Genomic DNA, 25,073 nt, shown 5'->3' with positions numbered 1-25,073 from the left:
GTCTTTTGGTTTGCCATAATATGCACTTTTAAAATGTGCTTAAATACTGAATTAAGTGATGAAGTTTTGCTGCAAATGTTTGTCTGCATGTCAGCTGTGTAGTACAGTAACTTTTGCTGGTGTTTATCCCCTTAGCTATGAATAAAAAGTAATTGGGAAGTAAGATTACTTAATTATTTAATAGAACATCAGTGCTTATTTATGTGATGCATATGCAAGAGAGATTGTTTACTTTAAAAAACCCACAAAACATAGAGGCTGAAGAAGGGGTTGAGGGCTGGGACAGGGCTCAGTGGTCCCAGAAACAGGGGTGTGGTGTGTTGCCTCTGGGACAGTGCTCAGCTAAATGCCTGTGCAATTTACCCAGAGAAGTATTAATGTCAATCTCACTTTACCACTTTCTTTGCTTAACTCACTTTAAATTTATTTTCAGTTTCTTTTAAATACTTTTTTAAAATAGAAAAGGCTCTTAATGTAAATGTTGAATTATATTAATAAATAGGAAGTTAATATAAGATCTTCCCAGCCAGATAGTCAACCCTGCATGAACTTGGATCATCTTGGAAAACAAGAAACTAAATCAATTATTTCCAGATTAAAGATTTAAACTTTTACCTTCCTTTGTGTAGCAACAGACTGAGATACATTATGATTACAATGACAACCTGGTACTTGCTCTCAATCCAGTCCATAAGCTACCCAGACCTGTGGAAAAAAATCCCAGTGTCTTGTTGATTTGTGAGGGCTGCAGAGCAAATGTGCCCAGTGAGATGAAGACCAATTTGTCAAGGAAAGAGTCTGCTGCTGAGCCAGGGGTGGTAGAAGTCATTTACAAATTTTCATGACCCCAACAAGAAGCCTTTCCCACTGTGGTGCCAGAAGGCAAGTTCAGCTAGATCATTCACATACAAAACTACATAAAAGAAAGAAAAATACTGAAAAACTCACAGAACTCAGTACTCAAAGCCAGGATGGATAATGTCTGCAGCAGAAATCTTACTAATTTCAGTGAGACTTCCCCTGGAGTGTGGCACTATATTTACACTGGTAAGGTTGGGTCCTAGCCTCTTTGTTTTAAATCATCTCTAGAAAAAATACATATCTGGGCAAATTCTGGTCACAGTAAAACTAGTGGGAATTCTGTGAGTTAGTTTTAATGTTATACAACAGCACAACTTTTCCCTACATTTTCATGTACCTCAACTACGTAGCTCCAAACCGAAAGCAACACATTTATGTAGATAAAAATTATAGATATAGAAATGCAATGTTTATTATTTTATATTCCCTAGTAACACCATGGCTCTCCACTAGTATCTTGCTGTCAGTTTCTGAAACAGTTTTGAAAGGCCAAAGGGAGCAGAATACCAACCTGAGATAACAGTCTAGCAAGAAAAGCCATGCTGTCACTGTAAAGGGACCTCTAGCAGGAGAAGTGACACTTGTAGTTACTGAGACTGTCAGTCCAAATCCAGGTTGCTTTGGTACCCCAACTTAAGAGCTGTGTTGCCAGGCAGACAGATTGACAGATTGGTGAGCAACACAAAGACCATGCAGGAGCATCCAGGATGGATTCTGGAGGCAGCAATCATTCCCAGGTGGGAGGCTGCAAACATCTGGTCAGCCTCCATTTTTTTAAAAATCAATTTCTCTTTTAGGAAATGCTGCAGTTTGCTTGGCTCAAGATGTTTGTTTGGACATGGCCAAACGAACCAGAAATAGGAAGGGTTGTTGTCATTTAAGGGTAGTAAATTTGGCTTGAGCTGCACAAAAAAGAAGTGAAGAAGGGGCATTTCCTCCAAGGCCTGGAGCAGGAGGATGAGGAATGGTAAGGGAATTTCTTTGTGCTTTTCTGTGGCACAATAAACAGATCCCATGCATTGCTGAGCAGTAGAGAGACTGCCAAAGCTGCTTGTCAGAGGTGGGGAGAAAATCTTACCTTGGATTTAGGGGCTGGAATTAATCACACTTCAGCCTTCCTCTTCAAAGAGGATCAGTGCTAGGGTAGGGGCACTGTGGCACAACTCCTTTCCTGGGACAAGGGTAGCATTTATCAGACAGGATAAACTTGGACTCGTACTACAAGCTGGAAAAATGAAACCAAAATGAAAAAATGAAAGGTGAAAATCTGGTGCCAGTGCATTTTGCTTTTGTGGCAGATAGTTTAAAAGAGTTTATCTGAATTTCAGTGGTTAGCTTTAAGTGGTTTATTTCCTGGCACATCAAACTTAAATGGTTAAATTAAATGATTCATCTGTAAGTAAAACTGGGGCTGCTGTATAGGAATTTGAATAATTAGTTCTCACATGCATTAGCATCCCTTTGACTCAGAATCATGTCCTATCACAAACTGGGTTAGAAAGGGACAGGATGAGTGAAGGGACTGATAAAGAGTACAAGCATCTGATTTTTGGAAGTGGCTTGGGTTTGATAAATTAGAAAACTATTGCCAGCTAAGAGCACTGATTTGTTTCTGGGTTCATCTCTTTTGGTGCAGCAAAGTGATAACAAGAAATGAAGAGATTACACCAGCAGACACCCCTGCTGCTGGAATATATTTGCTTATCTGAAACTTTTGTCCTCCCACATGCATATGATCAGATTAATATTGTGGGCTCTGTTGGGGCTGTGCATGTGTAAGTTACAAAACAGTACCCCAGCACCCCAAAACAGCATCCCAGTGTGTTGATAGGGAAGAAAGAATTAAAAGCAGCATCTTTAATGGATACTAGCATATTACACTATTTTTTTAAGTTAATGGAAGAAAAAATACTTTCCCATTTAATACACTTGCCTAAGACCTTTGTTCTTCTGTTAGAGACAACCAGTTCCTGTTAATTTTGCATTGAGGTGGGCAAGCAGCTGCACTTTCTGGGCTTATGCTTGCAAGATTATGCTTACAAGCCTAGTAATTATTACATATCTACATTACATTAAATAAAAGAAATAAATCGAATGAAAACAAAGGATGATGAATGAGGTTGACAGTAAAACAATCAAGTTGTTTATATTTTAGGTTGAGATCCTGATCTGAGGACTTAATCAGTATACCAAAACTGGATGACCAATGAATGCTTCTGGTGTCATCTCAGGACAAGACTTTGGGACATTCCTCCCTCTTCCATGGCCTCCATATTTCCCACGTAAAGGTAACGTGCACAAAGAAGTTGTTGTGTTGCATTCAGGAAGGCTCTGATTGGGCTGAAAGGTTGGCCCAGATGATCCTTGAGGTTCTGTGCAACCTGGTATTCTATGGTTTGGATCATCAGAGGCCAAAGACCACAGCTATCAGTGTAGACATTATCTAACTTGGCCCTATCTTGGCTTGCAAAGATCAAGTGCAGAACATTGTGCACCATGAGCAGAGAAAAAAACATATTACCATGACTCCAGCTCTGTGTCAGTCGTGTTACAAAGGGGTGAATCTCTGTTTAAGCCTGTCTCGGATTTTTTAAGGTCACCAATTCTCTCTAAAGAAACAAAACAAGACCCAGACTCGTGTGCACACAAACACAAACAGATACAATAATTAAAAGAATTAACACGGGTCTTAAGTTTGTGTTGCAACAGTCTTGTTAAGTGGAAATTTGCCATATGCTCTCCAACTCTAGACACAAAGAGCTATTTTACTAACAAACCTCAGTTTTGCTGCAGGATTGGAATGCCCATTGCTGTCAATTTGCTTCTTTAGTTGAGAGAATTAATGTTTTTGTTGTTATGTGGACTATACACCAAGGCTACTTGGAAGAAATTTTGGGATCAGTCATCCGAGGATGCTGAGCTTTTATTTGGAGGAGAAAGTAACACGAATAATAAAATGCCGAGGTGCCGGTGGGCTTAGTATAAAGAAGACTTGGAGGTTTATATGTCTTCCTTCTCTTTTTTTTTTTTTTTTTTTTTTTTTGTTTTTTTTTTTTTTTTTTGTTGTTGTTGTTGTTTGTTTTTTGTTTTTTGTTTTTTTTTTTTAAACAGTCCAATTATGTGCCCCAGAGCAGCAACTGGGCTAACAACAGCCATATGATGGAGCAGCCTGTAATCCCGTTGTGGGTCTGGCTCCATGAGACAGACTCCAAGTAGATGAGTTTTAAATCTCCTTAGAATTAAGAAGGGTTTGGGAACCAAATTAATTGTTTTGGAAAAAATCCTGCTTTATGGCTCACGAAGAGGATAAAAAGGGGAAAAAAAAACCCCATGTCATCTGTAGTGGTTAGTCAGATGTTCTTTTGGAGTTACAACGATTTCCTCTCTAATTCCTCTCCTTGTTGACATCGCCGTTAAAAGAATAATGAGCACGATGTTCGTTGCCTTGGTGCTGCTCATCCCTGTGTACATTAGGAAATCTTTGCATTAAGCTGCCCAATGGATTGAATCACACTGTAGGGCAGACATTGGGAACAACTGCACTCAACTGTAAGCATGCATAAAAGCAAAGTATAAACTGATAACACTGCGACACAAGTGGTAATAACTGCTGACACCCTGTATGGTGCTTTCTTACAAAGAGGTGGTGGTGACCAGGGAGCTGGGAGCGTGCATCAGTCTGGTTTAGCAGGACTGAGCTGCTTTAGTCTTTGGATTTTTAATATTTATAAAGTTGCCTTTTTACCAATGAGGTTGTGATGCTTTGGAAAAATATGTTCTGTGTATTATTAATGCCATGGTTAAATAACGAAAGACAATTGAACAATTGCTGGGGAGTAGTTTCCCAAATGTATTTCTGTTTTATATATTTTGCAGATATATGATGTACCCTCACAGAAGCTACATGACTTATTTACCCAGTGCTTTTAAGGTATTTTGGTAAAAATAGGTGTGCAAAAAAAGGTATTGTTATTTCACAGGTGGCATAGAAACAGCTTCATTAAGGAGGCTGGTACTAATAGTCCTTTAATGCAGAAATCCAGGAGATGGTTCTTCACATGGAACGTTTAACAGTGAAATATGCCAATTTTGACTTGATTTCTATGCTGCTAAACTACCCCACATTCATTTGCTTCAGCTTTAAGCCCTGCCATTCTAGTGTTCTCTAGCCCTGGTTACAGAATTGCAGCCTGCTTTTCACCTATCTTCTAACAGTTTAACATAGATGTCTGGGTCCAGGCCATTGTTCCAATTGTATATAGTTTAAAAAGCTCTGCAGTATTTTACTCTTTCCATTATATCTTGGCTTCCCTGAGCGCTCTGCTCGCTGCATTTTGCTTGTACTGGCTCTGTTTTCTAAACCCATTTATGGCTTTTTTTCTGTACACACTTGTTCATTGGGGAGCTTAAATTGACTTCTCTCCATTCTGTTTCCTTAACTAAAAACACACCATTAAGGTTGATTGAAGTCTTTTGAAAACACTTCATAAAAAATGAAAGGCCATAAGAAATTAGGCTAGCAGTGTTTGCAAATACCTGTTTTCAGCCAAATTGATGGGAAGGAATAAGAAGTGAAATTTAAAAATGCTACTGATATATATTTGTTTGCTACTTATTTTCATGAGACTAGAAAAAAGCATGTGTAAAACATTTTGAGGAATAAAATATTGAGACATTAACAAAATGTGCCATGCAGCAGCTTTTTGTTGCAGAAAGCCTGTTCCCAAAAAAGCCATCAGGCACAGTTCTGAATAGAGAAAAACAGCAAAGTGAACAGAAGTATCTGGATCAGTTATTATAATGATTTTATTTTTAAAAAAAACAACCACAATTTTTTTCTCAAATATTCCTCTTCAGAGAATACTGAAAATTATTTCTAAGAGTTACATTTGAGAAATGGAATAACATTTACCAGGAACAGGAGTTCTTAAGAAATTGCTTTGTAAGTGGGATGAAAAGAAAGGTTAATTAAAGCACTGAATCTTTGAGTCTCCTTTAACACAAAAACATCTGTGCAGTGGTTGGGGACATTAGGTATGTTTTACATTATGTACATGTGCACTTAATAAACAAAGCAGCCTCATTTCACAAATCACCTGACAGAAACAAGGAAGATCATTCTCAACACCATGAGGAATTGTCAGGGAAACTTTTATAAACATATGGAAACTCGTGTGCTTTAAAAAGAGAAATATCAAGGGGCATTTGCATGAAGTTAAAAGCTTTAGAATTAGAAGTGATTGCATTGAAGATGGCAGCTTGCTTGTCAGAGTTGCTGAGTTCCCTCACCAAACAAAATACTGATCATTCCAGCTGTTTCCAGGCTCTCCTAATAATGCTCATTATCATTAAAATATATAGATACACCTTAGAAATATGGAAAGAAATTTATAAAACAGATTTCTATTTTGTTTTTAGATAATTTTTCAGACAACTTCCAAACATATTTTATTTACAAGATACATTATTATTTCTATGGCTTTTTCTCTCTTCAGAAATATAGATATTCATTCTGACAGTCATCTCACCAAGCAGAGACATCTAAGACTTTCAGGATAAAGCTTCTGTCACAGAACAGTAGGAAACAATATCTGCATCGTGTGAGCTTTATAGTTTTATCAGACTTAAAAAAAAATAATATAGAAAAAAAATAACTTAACACCTAGCCCAAAGATCAAACTCAGGTTTGGATTCAAGATCAAACAATGTTGTAAATAAAAGCTGTTCCCTGGCTTTGCCTTTAACATTATGATCCACTTACATGTTTTGTTCCTTTTACTTTATAAAAGCAACAGAATAAGCCCACCAGACCTCAAATGTGGACGTATTTGATGGTGTATGTGAACACAAATTGTAGCATCCTGTATCACTGCCTTTAGGAATTCTCCCGTTAATGGAGGAAAAGAGCAGTGAGATCAACAAGAAAAGTAGCTAAGTACAAGGAGGTCATGCAGCAGCCATGAGTTCTGTTGCAGAGGTACAAGGAAACCCTGTCAGCTTCCATCCCATTAAACAAGCTGTGAGCTATGTGTTGGACTCACTGGGATTACCAGCAAACCCCTACCAAGCTGTGTGCTAGCTCTTGCTCACATCCTCTATCAATTATTCAGTTCCTTTTATGCAAATAATGGTTCATAGAAGCCATGGAGATCCATAATGGGAAGAAGAGTAACATCCATTTAGAAGAATTAAATGGTAGATGAAAAGTGTGACACTTTGCAGGCAAAAGCTATTGAAATGGTGCAGTACCAGTTCTTCCAAGTGTGTGCATGCACGGATAGAGAGAGTCAAAGTTTTGTTTGCTTTTTTTTGACAATCAACTTTATACAAAATTAACTGGGAAGGCAATGACAAAGACTCCTGCATTCACAGCTCTGCCCAGGGGACAGCTGCTGAAGCAATGCCTCTGTAGCAGACCTGCCTGTGTTCTTCAGGCTCTAAGCTTTCATTTTGTATTTTACAGGGATTGCAGGCAACAAGCCTGGATGCAAATGGTGTTTGTACTAAGAAGACTTCACTGTTCTTTAGAGTCAGGAATCAGAAAAAAAAACTAAGGGTCATCCTGCATGCTTTTATTAGGCAGAACATCCCATTGACTTCACTGCATGCAGGGGATCAAAACTCTGCTGTAGCACCACTACAGTTCACTGGGCCAAATTCACAAGTGGTGTATGCAGGGGTAATTCCATCCCCTTCAGTGACAGTAAAGCTGCTGAGTGGGATTCAACAAAGGTGCTCTAAGAAGTCTTGCTTTCTTCTAGGATTCTTCCCACAGAAGAGAATGATAAGTAAATGCAGACAATCCTGGGTGCATCCAGCCAAAGGACTGATCGTGTCTCTGTTGCAAGCCTTTAAATCCTTGTCTGGGATTTTACTTGAAGGTTTATCCCTTTTCTTGTCAGTAAACTAATTATAGTCTTCCTGCTGAATGGTCTGTGGGCTGTTTGACAGCTTATGTCTGGGTCTGCACTTGCAAGTTTGGGAGTGGTGATACCCCACTGATACCTCTCTTCTGCAAAAGCTGAGGTGGAGCTTCTTGACATGAACATAACCAGGTCAGTGAGGGTGAGAAGATTCCCATCATCCTGTTTGCTCCAACACCCACTACAGATTCACATAATAACCTTGAATTCTATACCAGAAAAAAACAGTGTCTAAAGCAGAAGCACAGAAATAGGACCACAGCCTAAAGACTTCTTTCTCTGGCCTGCTGTAGCCCCTTTGCCACACTTGACTAATTCTGCTATTTATGTGCAAAAACTGTGAATCAAAGGCAAAAAAAATAGTTAAATCTTTCAGCTTAATTGTGGGACACAACACCTAAATGCTAATAAACTTCTCAGTGCTTGAATTTGTATTTTCTGAGACTCATTTATGTGTTCCAGTGTTGTAAGTATGTCTTCTGGACATGAAGACATCTCTTCTAAAAGCTGTGTAATATATTGGGTGCCCTGTATATTTATGGTGCTACTGCATTTAACTATCTTTAATTCTACTGTTATTCACTGGGGGATTTTTTTTACTAAACCAGGAGAGACTGAAAATGTATTGAAATGGAGTGCAGTAAGCCCCCCCAACAGAATTATGCTTCCATTATAAAATTCTACTCATAAAAGAGTCTTAGCAGTAGACAAAAGTGGAATTTAAAATCCCTGAAAGAAAAGGAAATGTGAAAGAATATTACACACAATCCAATAAGTTCAGAGAATTAAAAGAAAGCAAAGCTGTAAGGGGTGTGCATGTATTTCTTATTTATGTTCACATTTTTTTTTTTACAACCTGCAGAAATAAAAGCTATTCTCCTGTAACAGTCCAGCAGTTCCATCTCAGATGGAAGCAGCACACCACACAAACTCCAAGACCTTTAGGAAGCTTTGTTTGCTCTGAGGTACAGGATATTTCTACTCAGGATTATACAAGGGGCCTTCCATAGGATCCAAAATTACATGGAGAACACAAGAACAAAAAAGCTGCACTAAGCAGCCTCTGCATAGAACAGTCTCAGCTCACTCTTATCCCTTTCTTCTTCCTTATTTCTAGGTAAGGCCAATTTTTTAGTCTTGCCTTAAGCTCTACCTGTGACCTGTGGGCAGCTGGCACTGAGAGCTCAGCCACACAAGGTCAGGAGTACAACATACTGAGCAGTCTTACTCTTCTTCTTCCTCCATGTAATACTTTTGCAAGCAGCTCACTCAGAAGAGGTTTTCTTCTGTTTTTTGTTGTTCCTCTGCTTACCTCAGCTCCACATGTGCTTCTTTCTCCTTTGGGACTACCTCAGAGGTACAAATTGTTGTCCCTGACACTGCTGTGTCCTTGCTCAGCAGCAATGAGCAAACCTGACTGGCAGCAGGTGACAGCCAAGCAGTGACCTTTAGGCACAAAGTGATCCAAATTGTCTGTATAAACAACAAACCAGCCATGCTCAGACCCATTTCCCAAGAAACCAGGGCTTCAGTTAATCAGGAAATAAAAAGAATCTGACCCACTGGCTGTGCTGTGCTTATAAACTCCCCTTGAGCTGCGCAAAAACCTGCAAGGGGTCTTCCCTTGCCTTGAAATATGAAGAATAGTGTTTAAATCTTTGCTTTATTCTAGTGCAAATCTGCCATTTAACCTGCCTGAAGCGAGGGGACGAGTCCCTGTCACCCTCAGCATCCCTGATGCAGTCAATCAGCAGTACGACAAAGACACCTCGTGGCTGTCCTGCAAACCGCACTCCAGACCCGAGACTTCCCAGCCTGGAAAGGGATCTGACCACAACCTGAGTGCCTGAGGTCTGGGAACAACCTTCTCACCTACTGCCTGCCACCTACTTGTAAGTAAAATTAACACTAACCTTTCAGACCATCTAGGAAAAACAATAAAACAAATGTTTAAAAGAAGTACTAGAGAATCCTGGGCAGTGTGCAGTGAAGGTAGAATCCAGTCCTGTGAAGATCAAGGCCATGGGGGGATTTAGTTTTGTAGGAACCAATCCTGCTGAGTAATGTCACTTCCTCTAAGCACTGCTTCCCATTGGCAACATCTGAGTCAGCATGGGACTGCCTGGCTTAAATGAGGTTTATTTAAAGTGTTTCCCCTCTAGATGTTTGGTGATACCAGTCACAAAAAATACCATGGAATCATAGAATAGCTTGGGTTGGAAGGGATCTTAAACATCATCTAGTTCCAACCCCCCATATATATATATAGGATGTATTTATCTTCCTTTAGAAACTTACTCCTATAACCTTTGTGCATATGCCTAAGATAAATGCTTGTTTGGGACTTACACAAACTTACACAAAAAGCAACAATGCATACTGATGAAACAAAGAATCACCTCAGTGATTTACACAACTGATTTGAAGGCAATCTCCTTAGGTAGTAAATATTGGTAATCAAGATGGAAATGTAAAAGTCCTCCTAATGCCAGACTTCTTTGTTCACTTCCCTGTTGTAATGTTTGCTACAGTACAGAATGTTAGTGTAACATTCCAGCTGCTGGAAGGAGCAATAGCAAGATACTCCTATTTGTGTCACAATTATTAGATAAACTTAACAACTTTACCCTTGCATTTCTGTTTCCTTACTTAACAGTTTTAATTCCTAAACAAACCTAGACTTCATGCAACAGAAAACAGACAGACAAACCAAACAAACGACCAAATCAGTAAGTCCTGTGTTAGTGATAAAACAGGGTTAAGTATGGATTTGGGAGATACCATCTTATTTGTGTTAAACAGCTGGGTTAATTTTATTCTATAGTGATTCTAACTTCAGAATTATTGTCTAGGTGTTTTCTAAGATGCAATGCAAGTTTTAACAGAAGAAAGAGTAAACATTTCTGGGGAATCTGGGAACTAAGGTAAAAAAAATATGAGAAAAAAACCCCAATGTATGAAGAGAACTGCTTTGGCTACAACCCCTCTACCAAAAAGAAAGGAAAGAGGCAGCAGTGTTTAGGGCTGACAACAGCCTCACCTGCCTGCATTTTCTGTTAGTTTAGAAAATTGGTTGTTGCTCCTTTGGCTTGCCTAAGAGTTGCTTCAACACAGGTCCTTCAAGGATTATTTGTTGAACTTCCAGGGTTCTGAGGTTTATCTGTAAGACAGACACACAGGGATATTCTCCCTGCACAGCGTCACCCCAACTGCCAAGCATCAAGTGCTGCACTCATTCTTCTTTTCTTCTTAATTTCCCTCACCAGAACATTACATCCTTTCAGTGTCTAGCATAGTTTGCAGACTAAAATTGATTTAGAAATTAAAAAAAACCCAAATGAACTAACAAACAAAAACAAACCCGAAGATTTTGAAAGTATTAAAAGGCTTAAATCCTCAATCAATGATTCAGGCTGATTCTGAAGGTCCATCCTAGGGTGAAGAACTGACTGATAGGTAGGTTGTGAGAAACTCACAGACTTGCAAGATACTCAGATGAGAATGTCCTTGTTAAAAATGCTCCACATGGCAATAACATTTTAATGTAGCATGAGGAAGTGTAACTGTTAAGTATTCAGGAGTACATAATTCTGCTTGTTTATGTTTGCTTTTATTTGATTTATTCAGTAGAAACTCTTCAAGTTCACGACCAAATGTAAGATCAGAGCCAAATAAATGGCTGATGTTTTTATTCAGATTCCCACTTGTTATGATGTCTTGTAACACTTGCTGACTGTGCAGGAAATCCAGAGTGCCCTGTAGAGTTTGCAACTGAAAAACTCTTCATAAGAAAAGGAAAAAACAAAAAATGAAGATTACACATCGTGCTTTTTATGATAAAGACATCTTTTTCATTTTGCAGGAATATAAAGAGTAATGATAAACCTTTTGTGAGTAAAGAACTCTTTTCAAATCATTGTTGTGAGCTTAAGATTTGACTATTGCACTTTCTAGATAAACTGTCAAACACAGAAGCTATTCAAGTTGTGTATATTAAAAAGCACTGGTAGCTGTGAAACTCAAATGCTTGGCACAAAATTGTAACCACTTCAAGAACAAAGCTGCTGTAATGCACTGAGGCTGCTTTTGCTGAAAAAGATGGAACACCAGACACTTTCACATGTAAACCTACTACAGGGGATGGCTGGCAGGGGGCTGGTAAAAATTTAGCTTTGGAATTATATATATATATATATATTATATATAATATAGATATAAATATATTATATAATATAGATATTATATATCTATTTTAAAATAGTCAGTGGTTCATAGGTCTCACTATATGACCACCACTTCCTGTAGCAACTGCTTTAAGGCTGTGTGCTAGTCTGTGCTAATTTTTTAATTTTGTTAAAAGTGTGTACAGTACAATGATAACTGTGATTGATTGACTCCTGCAAATCATCTCTAATTCAGCAGTGATATTGTTAAAATAATTTTAATCATTGACATGAAAAAAGAAAATATTATTATTATGTACAATGTTCTGGTGTCTATGTAAAACAGTAGTAAATAGAGTGCTAACCTACTTTCTGTTGGGAAAATCTCCTTTGAAGCTTAAGATCAAAAGCACTTTTTAAGCTTAAACAACACCATACGATTTCAATTCTTGCTTTCTAACAAGCACTTTTAAAAAGCACAACTAAAATGCAACTGACAAACTTGAAAAATCTTTTGTGTTGTTCCACTTGAATGATCTAATGAGAAAATGGCTCAGTTCTGTTGTAGCTAATGAGGTATAACATCTTCACTGAACCTGAATACAAAACAGATTTCTCTAAAGATACAGTCCTAACATGCTTCTATTGTTTTACTCACCCTGCTACAATTTTATTTAAGTGATGTCCAATGAATAAAAGCACAGGTCAGTTTTGAAACAAAACATTTACACATGAAATTACTCCATCCAAAAAGTGCTTTGAACTCTGTATACAAACATTGTAGCTTCGAGTGGGAAAATGTGTTTCACCAACTTACTAAGGTCCCATGTCTGCAAACAGAGATATTAATGTAGCCAGACAGAAATCTGTGATAACACAGTTTTGACAGATGGAAATTCTGAGACAGAACCCAAGTGTACAGGGATTGTAACCTGTCTGGTTTTGGCAGTGACCTCTATCAATGTGAAGACTGAGATCTGGCAAAATAGTGAAGATACAACTAATATCAGTAGCAAATAATAGCACTTATTCTGATAGCACCTAGAAGATAATATCCTGCTAAAGGGCTTTATTTTTACAAGAAAATAATTATGCTGAATGGTTTATACAAGAATACAATAAGGACAGAACCCATAGGTGTAGGAAGCATAAGATCATCACTCTCTCCAACTCCCTGAAAGGAGGTTGGAGCCAGGGGGGGGTTGGGCTCTTTTCCCAGGCAACTCTCAGCAAGACAAGAGGGCACAAGAGGTCTCAAGTTGTGCCAGGGGAGGTTTAGGTTGGACATTAGAAAGAATTTCTTTCTGGAGAGGGTGATCAGCCATTGGAATGGGCTGCCCAGGGAAGGGGTGGATTCTCCATCCCTGGAGCTATTTCAAAAGAGCCTGGATGTGGCACTCAGTGCCATGGGCTGGGAACTGCAGTGGGAGTGGATCAAGGGTTGGACTTGATGATCTCTGAGGTCCCTTCCAACCCAGCCCATTCTATGATTCTATGATAACAGCAAAGGGGTTAAAATTCAATGCAGCAAGTAGATCTGCAGCTCCTCAACAGCTTAGATGTGGTTGGGCATGGTGACAGCATCATGGCAACAAAAAATTTAAGGAGACAAGAGGAGCAGCATAACTTTGTGGTGTAGGTGTCTACTAAGAGCTTCTTATCCATAAAGCAAGGAAGTCTGAGGAAAAACTGGACAGGTTGATTAGGATGGGAGAATAAAACCAATTGCACTGATGCATCTCACCATCCTTAGTATTTACATTTCAGATGTGTGAAAGAACTGTTTCTGGGCTTCACAAGTCTGAGACACCAAGAGAGAAGTGGTTTGCACAACAGAGTGGGAAGAGGCTTTAGATCTCCTCATTACTCTATTGAGCTGAGGAAAGTGATAGTGAAAATGCATAATGCAGCCTTTTGTGCTGGAAGGAAAGGATTGTGTTCATCAAACAAACCTCCAGAGAAATTTCATGCTGTGATACCAAACCCAGGGATCTGTTGTGGGAAAACAAACTCTTTCAGTGAGCTGGGTCTTGGTGATAAACTGAACCACGGAGACAATGAAGGTTCTGTTCACAGGACACACGTGCTTGGCCAGCCTCCTCTCTGACTCCTGGCTGCTGCTGTTGTTATTCTTCTGTATAGGAAACCTAAGAGTGAATCCAACTAAGAAGTTCTGGTACAGTGAATTTCTGCTGTAAAATAAGATGAGGCACACCCAATGAATGCAGGCAGACTGACAGATGGGTGAGCACATGAAAATAATGAGCAATAAAATTAGTCCGTGTGACAGACAGTGGTCACAGCAGATGCCAAACTGTTGTCAAGCTTTCTTCTGGTTTTATAGGCAGTGAGAATTTCAGGGCAAGGTCTGTAGGAAAACAGGAAGGTAGCTTGTTCAGGGAACCCCTTGTCAACAAAAGGAGTAGCAAGGGTAGAAATATAGTAGTGAAAATGGGGTTTTGATGACCAGGGACAGTGGTCAGCTAATGGTATTCAACTGCATCTCAAGACATTAGGAGATTATCTCACTCTCAAAAAGAAGCTTTGGAACAGAGAAGCCTGAACCATAGCAATGGAGACAAGTGCTTTGATGAGGAGGGACAGTGGGAGCTAAGAAAAAGCAACAGGTTTACAAGCAAAGCAATAAGTGAGGAATATTATCTTCATTTATCATCATGTGTTAGAGTATTTCCAATGCATAGAGATGGGACAGGATAATATCTGCTTATTGTGCCCAGTTCTGTCCCACAGATATGTGCTCATAAAATGAGAAAAGCCAGAGTCATCTTGACTGTGTTCTAATAGTTCCTTCCCATGGTTAAGAAAGGCAAACCAACAGTTCTACACTGAAAAGCAGAAGCATGGCTGGAATAAAAGAAACTTGCAATTTCCCTTCAGGACTTTTTCAAAAAGTGATGTGCAAAACAACAAACAAGATTGCTATTGAGCCATTTTAAAAATAAAATCAAGTATTTCAAAAATACTTTAACATTCTTTGACCTCTCTTCACAGACCTGACTGGCTTTGGAATATTGAAAGGACAGCCCATCACTGCAACATACACATGCAAGTGCATAGATTTTAAATATATCTTGCAGCACTCTGAAGAACAGTATGCTGAAAAATGAGGTTCTTCTGATCACACTGTGGTAAGATCACAGAGACAGGCACAGTGAGGCAAATGTGATCACACAAAGCCTTGATCCTTAGAGCAGTCATAGCAGATAACATAGAAATGACCTGGTTATGGAGAGATTTTTAATGCTTTATGATTGTAACAAGTAAAAATTCACTGTATAAAGTGAAATACTCATCTGATTTATTTAACAATGCATACAAAATGTTTACTGCATTTCCATGTTTTGAGAACACCTTAAGACTGAATAATTTGAAGTTTTTCTCGTTTAGGTGATTCCTGTCCAGAAGTTAAAAAATAAGCCCTATGTCAGAAGTTGTTAGAGATCTCTCAACTGGTATGTATATTTTGGGGGAAATACTGGTAATTTTAGTCAGGAAAATCCATAAAAGAAAATAGGAATTTTGTTTGGAAACAATCCACTACATTTAGCCCACTCTACAGTGGTAACAAAAATACACTGAATCTCAATTCTGTTGAAGTCCAAGGAGAGTTTCCATAATTTTACCAAAGGTTGTAAACTGAGCATACTCTTGTATTTAGTTTTGATCCAGATAAAAAATAAAGAGACTCTTTTGTCTAGCAAGGACACTTCATGAAATCCTCAACTTGACTGATGTAGTTTCCTGATATAGCAAAAGTAGATGCATGGAATAATCTTTAATGGATTTGTATTCCGTTTCAGAAAAAAAACCCAAAACCTTTCTGAATTACTTGTATGTTGCTTTGGACCACTTCAATGACACATGGTTGTCTTGAAGTGAAGAATTTTACTGTTCAATATCTGAAGGATCTTGGAGCCAGGGCAAGAATTAAAGGTAGGGCAGCTTTCTTATTAGGGTCAAGAACAAAGAAGACAGTCCCCTACAAATCCAAGGCACAGAGGCTCCAAATTAAATCCTTTGTATGATAGTGAAAAAATGTAAATATATATATCTAAGCATCTATGTAGCAGTTTGATGGAGAAGTGGCCTAACAAGTAATTCTCAAATAACTGAGGAAAGAAAAACCAACTCCATGGTGCCAACCATCCCACGTGTGTGCAAAGCAAACAAACAAACAAAAACTTACTGAGTTTCTTCAAGCTAGGAGAGGGAAAATTGAGATCCAAAGCTAATGACATTGAGGATGTCTTCCTCCTCAGAGGAGTAAGGAAGGGATACAGATATATCTTAAAAGCTCATGGTACTTGCTTCCTTTGGCAAGTCCTTGTTATCCAGAGCCATGAGATGCCACCATTCAGTCCAACTCCTGCCTCCTTGTTACCTGATTTGGGAGCTTTTGTCCAGGCACTACTGATTCAATGTGATTGTGGTTCAGACACAATAGCTGTCAAAAGGAAACATATTTAATCAAACAGAATGTTCCTCTGCTAACACATTAGCAAAACTGCCAATTACATTTTTCTGATTCAGAAATTTGATCTTTAGAAAGATGATTGGTCAATTTAAAACTCTTAAAAAGAGTTCGGTGCAATTAATTGATTTTGGATGAGATTACTACAGCAGCACTGTAAAACTGAAACAGTGGTTGCAATCATCTTTGTGCTGGTGGATTGCTCTTGTTACAAAACACCATAAACAACAGGGCATTAAAGGAGATTAAAGAATATTTTCAATCAAAGGAAATTAGTTTATAATGAATGTTATTCCAAAAATAGAAAAGACACTGTTGTGAACCCTTCTTGGCATTAGGGAGATTAAACCACTGAAAGAAATGAGATTATTCTGTTCTGTAAGTTCATACTGCAGACATTTCTAAACTGCTCTGCACCACCAGCTCTACAGGTCTTAATTCATTAAAAAAAAAGAAAAATAGGGACCAAGAATACAGGTAACATGGAAAATAAGATAGGAGTTAGATGTACAGCATGACCAGATCCATGACATGCTGGCCTTGAGGTAAGAAATGCAAAATGCTCCTATGAAATTCTCACAACAAATTCCCAGGTTTTTTTCCCAGCAGTAAACAATGGATTTAATTCAGACACCAAAGGCAAGTCTGCTCTGGTTGCTTCTGTATCCTGTTACTGAAACTCCAGCTCAGTTTGGGAACAACCTCTTAGGCTGTTTTCATTACTTTCTAACAGCACTGGAGCTGCAATTTCTCAGCTGGAGGATTGCATTCTCTGCTTCCCCTGAGGCCTGCCAAGACACCACACAGATTGTTGCTGCTAAATTTACCCAAACTTTATATTTCTTCATACTTTTTGTACACAAACTGTGTGTTCTTTTCTCTATATCCTAGAGTAACAAACTCAGGAATTTTCTTGTTTAAAATAATCTTGAAGGGAAACAAATAAATGTCTGAGCACCAAACATATTTTGCTGCCCAGGTTGTGAAACACCTTTCTGACACAGGATCTGACTTTAAGCACCTAGCAAGACCAGGCTGTCAGCAATCCTACCTGTAACCTGTTTGTATGACTACAACTCCCCAGTAATACAACAGGATGTTAGCAAGTCATTGCAGAGTGGAGAAAAGGTCAGAGAGAGTAAAAAAAATTCAAATTGTATTGAAATAAAGGCCCAAAATATCCAGACAAATAATCCCTTAAATATTCACTAACATTAGAAGGGCTTTGATGATGACTGACAAACATTTTTGGCTATAATATTGTCTTTTCCACTGTATGTATAGTGCCCTTTATCAATCCCTTCTCTCTGATGTCACAAAACATGTCTGACATGTGCTAACACATTAATTTCCCTGGCAGTTTTTCTAAACATGGATTCCCTAATGCACACAGGATGAAATGCCACACTTAGCAGCAGAACTGTGCTTTCCTCCAGCTGTTCTCTATACCAGGAACAAATTGAACTGACAGAGGAGCTTTTAACCTTTCATACTGGGTAGATGAACATAATTTCAGCTGATGGATCAGAACAGGTTAAGATGACCTTGGATCTTCACCCACTGACTCTTGTGGCTTTTTGTCAGCTCAGTTTTTTTAAGGAAACCAGGCTAAGGGGATTGTGCTGTCTGTATGTCCATCTGATAGCCTCAACACTAATTTTTAAACCTATTGGTGAGCTTTGGCCCAACCTGTCAAACGGGCAGCACTCAATTTCTTACAAATTCCATGAAAATGAGCAGCTGAACGAGTTATAAACTGACAGTCCCAGCTGAGGAGAGGCTGAAATATTGACTCAGCAACAATCCCAGAAGCTGAATGATCTTAGAAACTCCAAGACCTCTCACTTGATAAGGTGCTGGGTAACCCAAAGAGAAGGCTCTTTCTTAAGGCAAAATAATTTACTTCAGTCCTGCTCATCAACTGATTGTTTCACTAGTCTATAATTTTAGGTAGTCTTTTAAGGTCTTTCTGCAAAGACACAGAAACAGACATAGTTTTAATTGTCACTGTGCTTGATTGTATAAGAGTTGTAATTAGCACGATACCCACTGAGTGGGTTAACTCAGAATCAGCCTTGGATTCAGAAGTTCTAAGGGATATAATCCAGAGCTTCAGTAGAACAAGTCTGTGCTCAGGGGTTGGGAGGGACTGCTTCATATCTCTATATACAATACTCCAAAAAATTACCAACTGAAGAGTTCAGGTTAAAGGGATTTGGCACTGGATACTTTAAGTAGAACTATTGGTTTATCCTGTTATTTTCCTCTCCATTTTTTTCTATTTGGCAAACTTAATTACTTTCTTGCTGTCTGAATTCAGCAGAACTTGAGCATGACTGTTTCCAAGATCAGGCTAGAATGTAGGCTAGATCAGGCTAGAATTTAGGGTTTGGTACCAGCAAATATCTCTGTAAGATCAGTGTTTATTAAATAAGATCAGTGTTTATTAAATAATTTCTGACCTACAGCCAGGGGCAAGGGCTAAACTTCTATCTTAACAAAAACCAGAAAATGAAATATTCCTAAAACAGGTACAGAATTATTCCTAAAGCTTTTGTTTTCCATAGTACTTGAAATAATTTACAACAAAACAGAACATCAAACCTGGGTCATCTTTGATCCTACAATATATTGTAATGCTTCTGCAGCTTCTCCATTAGAAATCAGGATTTCACCAGGATTGGTGAGAGCTGATGAAAGCTTCAATGGAAGAAAGAAAGGAGTAAAGTGTTATAACATTTTTTTTTAATTGCCAGTGTAGTTTACATAAAAGAAACACTTCCTGTTTAGTGTCATCTCATGAATGTTAAGAGCTGAAGCTTTACTGTGATCTTCAACAGAGTCACTGTGTCAGCCCTGCTCACGTAGCTTGCTGAAAACACATGAGACAAGGTACCTTTGGGCCAGTCTTGGTTGTCCTGATTTTCTGTGACATTGATGGAAATAAACTCCTCTGGAGTCATGTGGGATAATGCAGAACTTTACTAATATGTAAGTAGCTTTAGTATTTGTTTTTATAATCTAGGAGTTTCATTTGTGACCTGGAAATATTACACAAAACCAAAAGCAAAAACCAAAGACAGCTTCACAGGACACATTAGAAATATTTAAACCATTTAGAAGTGTCAGTAAAATCTTAGGACATCACCATAAATCTTCAGAATACAGAGTGTGCTAGACTGCACACTAATTTAAAATACAATACATGAAATGTACACTTCCCACCAATAATATCTGTCTCTGGGAATGGAATGCAGATCTAATTGCCAGCCAAAGACAAAAGCAGTCACTTATGAGCTTGTTGGTAAACATCCTCTGAGAGGCAATAAGGATCTTCTGCTTTGCTCTGAACTGAGCTAACAAGACCTTGGGCTTGGATGCCTAAGAAATCCTGGAGAGGCCCAGGTTTAATAATTTGTAATATTCTGGAATCAGCATGTTGACACACAGGCATGATGGCAGGGGACACAGCAAAGTTAAAAGATTTTTCAGAGAGAGAAGCTGGTAGTTCTTATTATTTCTTTTTTATATTTTAGCATGCATTGAAAAGATTCATTGAAGCTTAACTGACAGGCCAGATGGACAAGGCAGCATCTTTTTAGATGCTTCCTGGGTGCCCCAGTGAATTCTGTTTCCTGTGTTGGTTTCTTGTTCAAACTATTTAAGAGAGGTGTTCTGCTCAGATAGTGCCCTGTTTCCCTGGCTTTGACTTGCACAAAATATTAAATTTAGTGTTAAATGATCACTGGAAAAGCTTTTTAAAGAGTCCCAGTGCCTGAAATTTGTCAGGTTTAACTCTGCTGACTCTGACTAAGCCCTTTAAATCATGTCAAAGTGTGCTGATTGAAAGGGGATAGAGAACAGAGAGCAACATTTGTTCCAGAAGCTGGCTGGGCAGTAAGAATGGATGAGAGTCAGTCAAAGGACTGAGGACTGATCCTCTCACACAGCTCTGAGCATGCACAACCCCAAGGCCAGGAACTGCCTCTGCTCCCATCTCTTATCCAGTGCAGCTGAGACAGCAAAATTAAAGCCAGGACTTGGTTTTTGGTATCTGGCAAAGACCAGGGGTAAATTTAAATTCTTAAGGGAACTGAAAAAGGAAGGAATTGGGCCTCAGTAAAATCTGAGCAAAAATGCCACATGGCTTATTCATTTGGTTGGGCTGCGACTACAAAAAGAAGTGAAGGTTCTGTGAGATGTCAAAAGATGCCATGACACAATCAAAAGGCTTCTGACACTACAAGGGCCTTATGTGTGACATTAAGAGTGAATATGTTGGGAGTGTGTTTATATAACATGTTTATATCTTTGCCTTTTTCAGCTTGTTCCACCTCAGGTTGAAGAACTGCAGTTTGCTTAATCCTCTGATGCCCTCAAGAGTGATCACAGTGGTTATGAGTGGTTATTCCCAGCTGGGCTGCAAGAAAATGCAGGTTTGAAAATGGATGTATGGCCAAGTGTTGCAAAAAAACCCCTTGGGTTAAAATAATCAGACACATTTAGTCTTTGAAGAGGCTTAACTGGAATTAAATGACCACTATAAAGGTCAGATGGGTGACACAGTGGCACTGCTGTAAGACTGTGATTCAGGCTGGAGACAATGCCAACAGGCACCAAAACTGTGGGCTGATAATAGTATCACAGTATTCCTGATCCTGGATAAATCCCCCAGTCTCTTCCCCTGTGTGCATCCCAGCCCAGTCCTGTCTTGTGAGCACACTTCACAATGCAAGAATATTTTTGCTAGTAAATGTTCCTTAAAAAAAAACCAAAAAAACCAGCTAAAATTTTCAGCAGGTCATAAATACTATTTAAGGAAGTATATTCATTAAAGCTGATGGTAAGATTTTGAAGTGTTTTTAAGTCTAGAGATGTCCTGCAGTGTGCTCAGCTGTTCCCACTCCAATGCAAAACCAAGGACAAAAGTAGATCAGAAATTACAATTTTACCAGACATGCAGCCAGATTCTCTAATACTTCATGGCTGCCTTTAAAATGAAAAATCTTCAGCTGACAGAGGGCAAACAGAAATACTGTCCTGGTGGTAGACCAGAAGACCATAAGAAGACTATAAGAAATAGTGAAGGATCTTGGAGCCCAGTGAAAACCAGTAAAGGCTACAGTGACTCTTTGTCTTATATTTGAAGATTATTTATTCTCCAACTTCTTCCTGAAATAAAAGTGACCTGAGTAAGAAGATGAGCCAGACAGTCAGATGGTTCACAGGAGGAAGGAACAGATGCTGCTGATCCTACGGGACTGGCAACTCTTCCTTTATGAGAGAGCACTTTGGGAATAGTGGATCTGAGCAGTTCCTTAGGAAAAGGCAAAGTCAGAAGAAAATGGCTTGTGTCTGACTGCAAATGCAGATCACTGAAAGATGGCACATTGATAAAATAAGAAGAAAGCTGTTATTCCCCTCTTCTTTAAAACAAGGTAAGGATGATAGTTTTGGCTGTGTCCATTCCCAGATGCATTCTTCTCAAAATTATTCATTGAAACTACCTGTCCTTTACAGAATATGAAAATCAATTAGCATTCAGCCCAATAATTGTAATTCACATTGCATAATACCTGATAGGCAGAGGAACACAAGTTCTAGTGAAGTTAAGTAAATGTAAACAACATTAGAATCAAGCCCAAACCCTGAAATTTTTAACTTTTTGTTTGGTTTAGGTCATGGGCCAAGCTGAATAACAAATAACTACACAGTACATTTATTGTACTGAAATATTGGCCTTAGCCAGTGAAAATATTGAAGTTTTTTCATTTAAGCAAGCATTCTGAAGCCTGACCTTGGTTGTTGGTTCCATGTGCAAAACTTCATCACCACATTCCAAATCATGAGACAGAATAAAGCTTTCTGTGCATCTCTGTCCCTCTGCCACAACTGGATTGCATGTAGAAAACAGACACAGGGCTTTGAGCTATATAAAATAAAAGGCATTTGAAATTTGTAAACTTTCTAATTTTTAATTGAAGAATAAATATACTGAGAGTAAAACGAGAGAGGTCCAATTAGGAAATTAATAGCAATTAAGACAGGAAATCATCTTTCTGTAACACAGGTCTGCTAGAAACTGTGTTTAATTGCCTCATAATCAAATCTTTGACCATCCCTCTGACAAACTTTCTTGATGTCCATGTTGACTGCCCTGTCAGCTGATGCTAAATGAACCCTCAATAAGCTGAGCAAACCCTTTTTTTTTGCAGGAAGGAGAAGGAAAGGTGCCCTAATTTAGCTTAAGCCACATTTCTACAAAAATCATAAAGACTTAATTACCTTTAAGACTTCTATGCCTTTTTCAAATTTGATGAAAATTTGATCATTCCTAAGCCCCTGCAATGACAGTCACACATCATGTCTGGTGTTTTACCCTTCTGTGCCCTGCCCTGGACAGACTGACTCAGTGTATTTGTGCTTTTCCTCACTCATTGAGAAAAGACCAGACAGAATCTAATTACATCTCACACGAGGTCATCTCTCAGAGATGCTTCAGACTCCTTTTTGGGAATTACTCCCAGCAGTTCATGCCCTTTCTGCAGCCTCCTAATCCACAGAAAAGCCACGGGCACAGATTTCAGCGTAGTTTCAGAGCCCCTTCCCAGGCTGCATATGCCACCTCATGGCCACCTCCAGTATTTACAAAATGTCCCTCTGTAACTGCAATTAAATAAGCCATCCAGCAAATATTTAGCAACATCTTTCCAAGCTTTGAATGATCATGCTTGACTGACTCTCAGGATCACTGCTATCTTTGCCTTCTGCCTTAGCTTATTGTTTCAGATACTCTGTTCAGGGATATTCACATATGCTTTGACTGGTACAGAGAAGAAAAGCTGATTTTTTCTGTCAGATTGCTGCAAAGATAAAAGCAAGGGCCAAGTGTCTGTGACTGAGACCATCCCTTAAAAATGTAAAAAAAATCTAAGCACCATGAAAATACAGCCATGAATTATTACAAGGGATGGCAGGAGGGAGAGCAAAGAATAATAAATAAGAAAATCGTTTATGGTGTCATTTTCCCAAGAGAATGAGAAATACAAATGAGACACTAAAAAAACCCCCAAGCAACCAAACCATGCTGAGCCAAGTTATGCCATTAACTGAAGCACTGCATCTCAGCATGGGCAGACTTGGAATCCCAGTGAATTTGTTTTGATCTTAGCAGCTAAAATGTCCCAAGCTCAGAGGACACAGGTCCCTCAGGGAGAGAAGATTTTGCTTTCAAAACTGAAAAGGCCTTCCAGCTCCCTTCGAGTTCTCAGCTCCAACTTCTGAATGCAGGAATCACACACACATTTATATGTATAAATTAATCACCTAAGAAGATGAAAAGCACTGTATTACTTGTACTAAAATCATAAGGATGCAGTCAAAGAAAGAAATGAATCAACAGGAGCTCTGCCCCATAGCCACAAGTGGGCAGCTGGGTGTCTTTAAGCCCATTGCTCCACTGGTGACACATTTCTGCTTTAGGGAGATGTTTCCTAGAGCATCACAGCTCTCAACCTACTTCTTAGAAGGCAGTAAAATAAATCAGTACAGCCAGGTAAATTTCAAACTCAAGATGTAGCCAGAACAACTTGGGACTGATCTGCATGGGTACCAAACCACCCTGTGACTGACCTGCCCAATTCATCCTGTGATACAGATGAAATAGAGATGCATGCACATCTGGGTGGTCTTTGTTTTGTTTCTGTTTAGAAATATGACCACTCATAACAATATTTACTCTGTTTTCACAGGAATTGCTGAGGTAAGGCCCAGATTCTAACAGCAAAATTCGGAACCAATTCTCATGCCTGGAATTTTCTACCAAGATATATATGGACATCTGAAGAGCCAGTCAGAGAAACACCAAGCACAGACATTTTAGGGAACTTCAAGGCACCTCTATCTGGGCAAAACTTGTTCATAATCCTAATTATTAGATGCTTTGCCAAATAGTTCTGCTCTTATAATCAGAAAGTTAACTTTGTTCTCAGGCCAGTGCTACACTAAGCAGCTCTTAAACTTGGGCACCTTGATACACTGAAATTTTTTTTTTTCTTTTTCCAGAAATATTTGAAACTTATGCCTAAATTTCAGCTTCAGAATTTGATTGTGCTCTCTAAAGATGTGATTTATTTTCATTCCCATGGTACCATACTCTCTGAAGTCCCAGGTAAAAAATCATCATTGAATTACATCACAGCAGGAACAAAATCTGTGTGCAGAAAGGCACAGAGGAGATCACTCTTAGTAATATTTCCCTCTTGTTTTGCAATTAATTTTTCAGTTTTATTGACATGATTTTGTTCTGTTTCTTAAGAAAGAATGACAAGCAATACTTCTCATCTGTTTAATTTCATTATAACTTTGTTCTCTCAAGGGGAGACAAATTTGCTGTATTTTATTCTAATGCTGCATTCAAAGTTAAGTATCAAACATCAACATCTAATCATAGGTGACTGTGTTCCTTTTTTCTGTTTGCAGTCAGATTTAGAAACTCTTTAAATTCTTCTTAAATATGCAAATAAGCAGCAAAATGACTTGCAAAAAGCTACAACAGCTCTTGCAGTCAAACTTGGGCAAGAGGAGTCAGTCCACTGGCCAGCCAGGAAAATGGGAGCAGAAACCCACTTATTC

The 25,073-nt window shown here is 38.7% G+C and overlaps 1 long non-coding RNA gene across 1 annotated transcript; it reads left to right on the top strand.

The window, feature by feature from the left end:
* The first annotated feature begins 14,701 nt into the window (after positions 1-14,701).
* LOC139796694 (uncharacterized) lies at positions 14,702-23,134 on the top strand. The gene is made up of 3 exons (XR_011726100.1): positions 14,702-15,901; positions 19,280-19,430; positions 20,764-23,134. It is a non-coding gene; the product is annotated as an uncharacterized lncRNA (long non-coding RNA).
* The last annotated feature ends 1,939 nt before the right edge of the window (positions 23,135-25,073 follow it).

This window comes from Heliangelus exortis, chromosome 5 (genome assembly GCF_036169615.1).
Source record: "Heliangelus exortis chromosome 5, bHelExo1.hap1, whole genome shotgun sequence".
NCBI classification, from domain to species: Eukaryota; Metazoa; Chordata; class Aves; order Apodiformes; family Trochilidae; genus Heliangelus; species Heliangelus exortis.
Note: the sequence above shows the minus strand (reverse complement) of the source record. Positions and strands in the feature narration are given on the sequence as shown.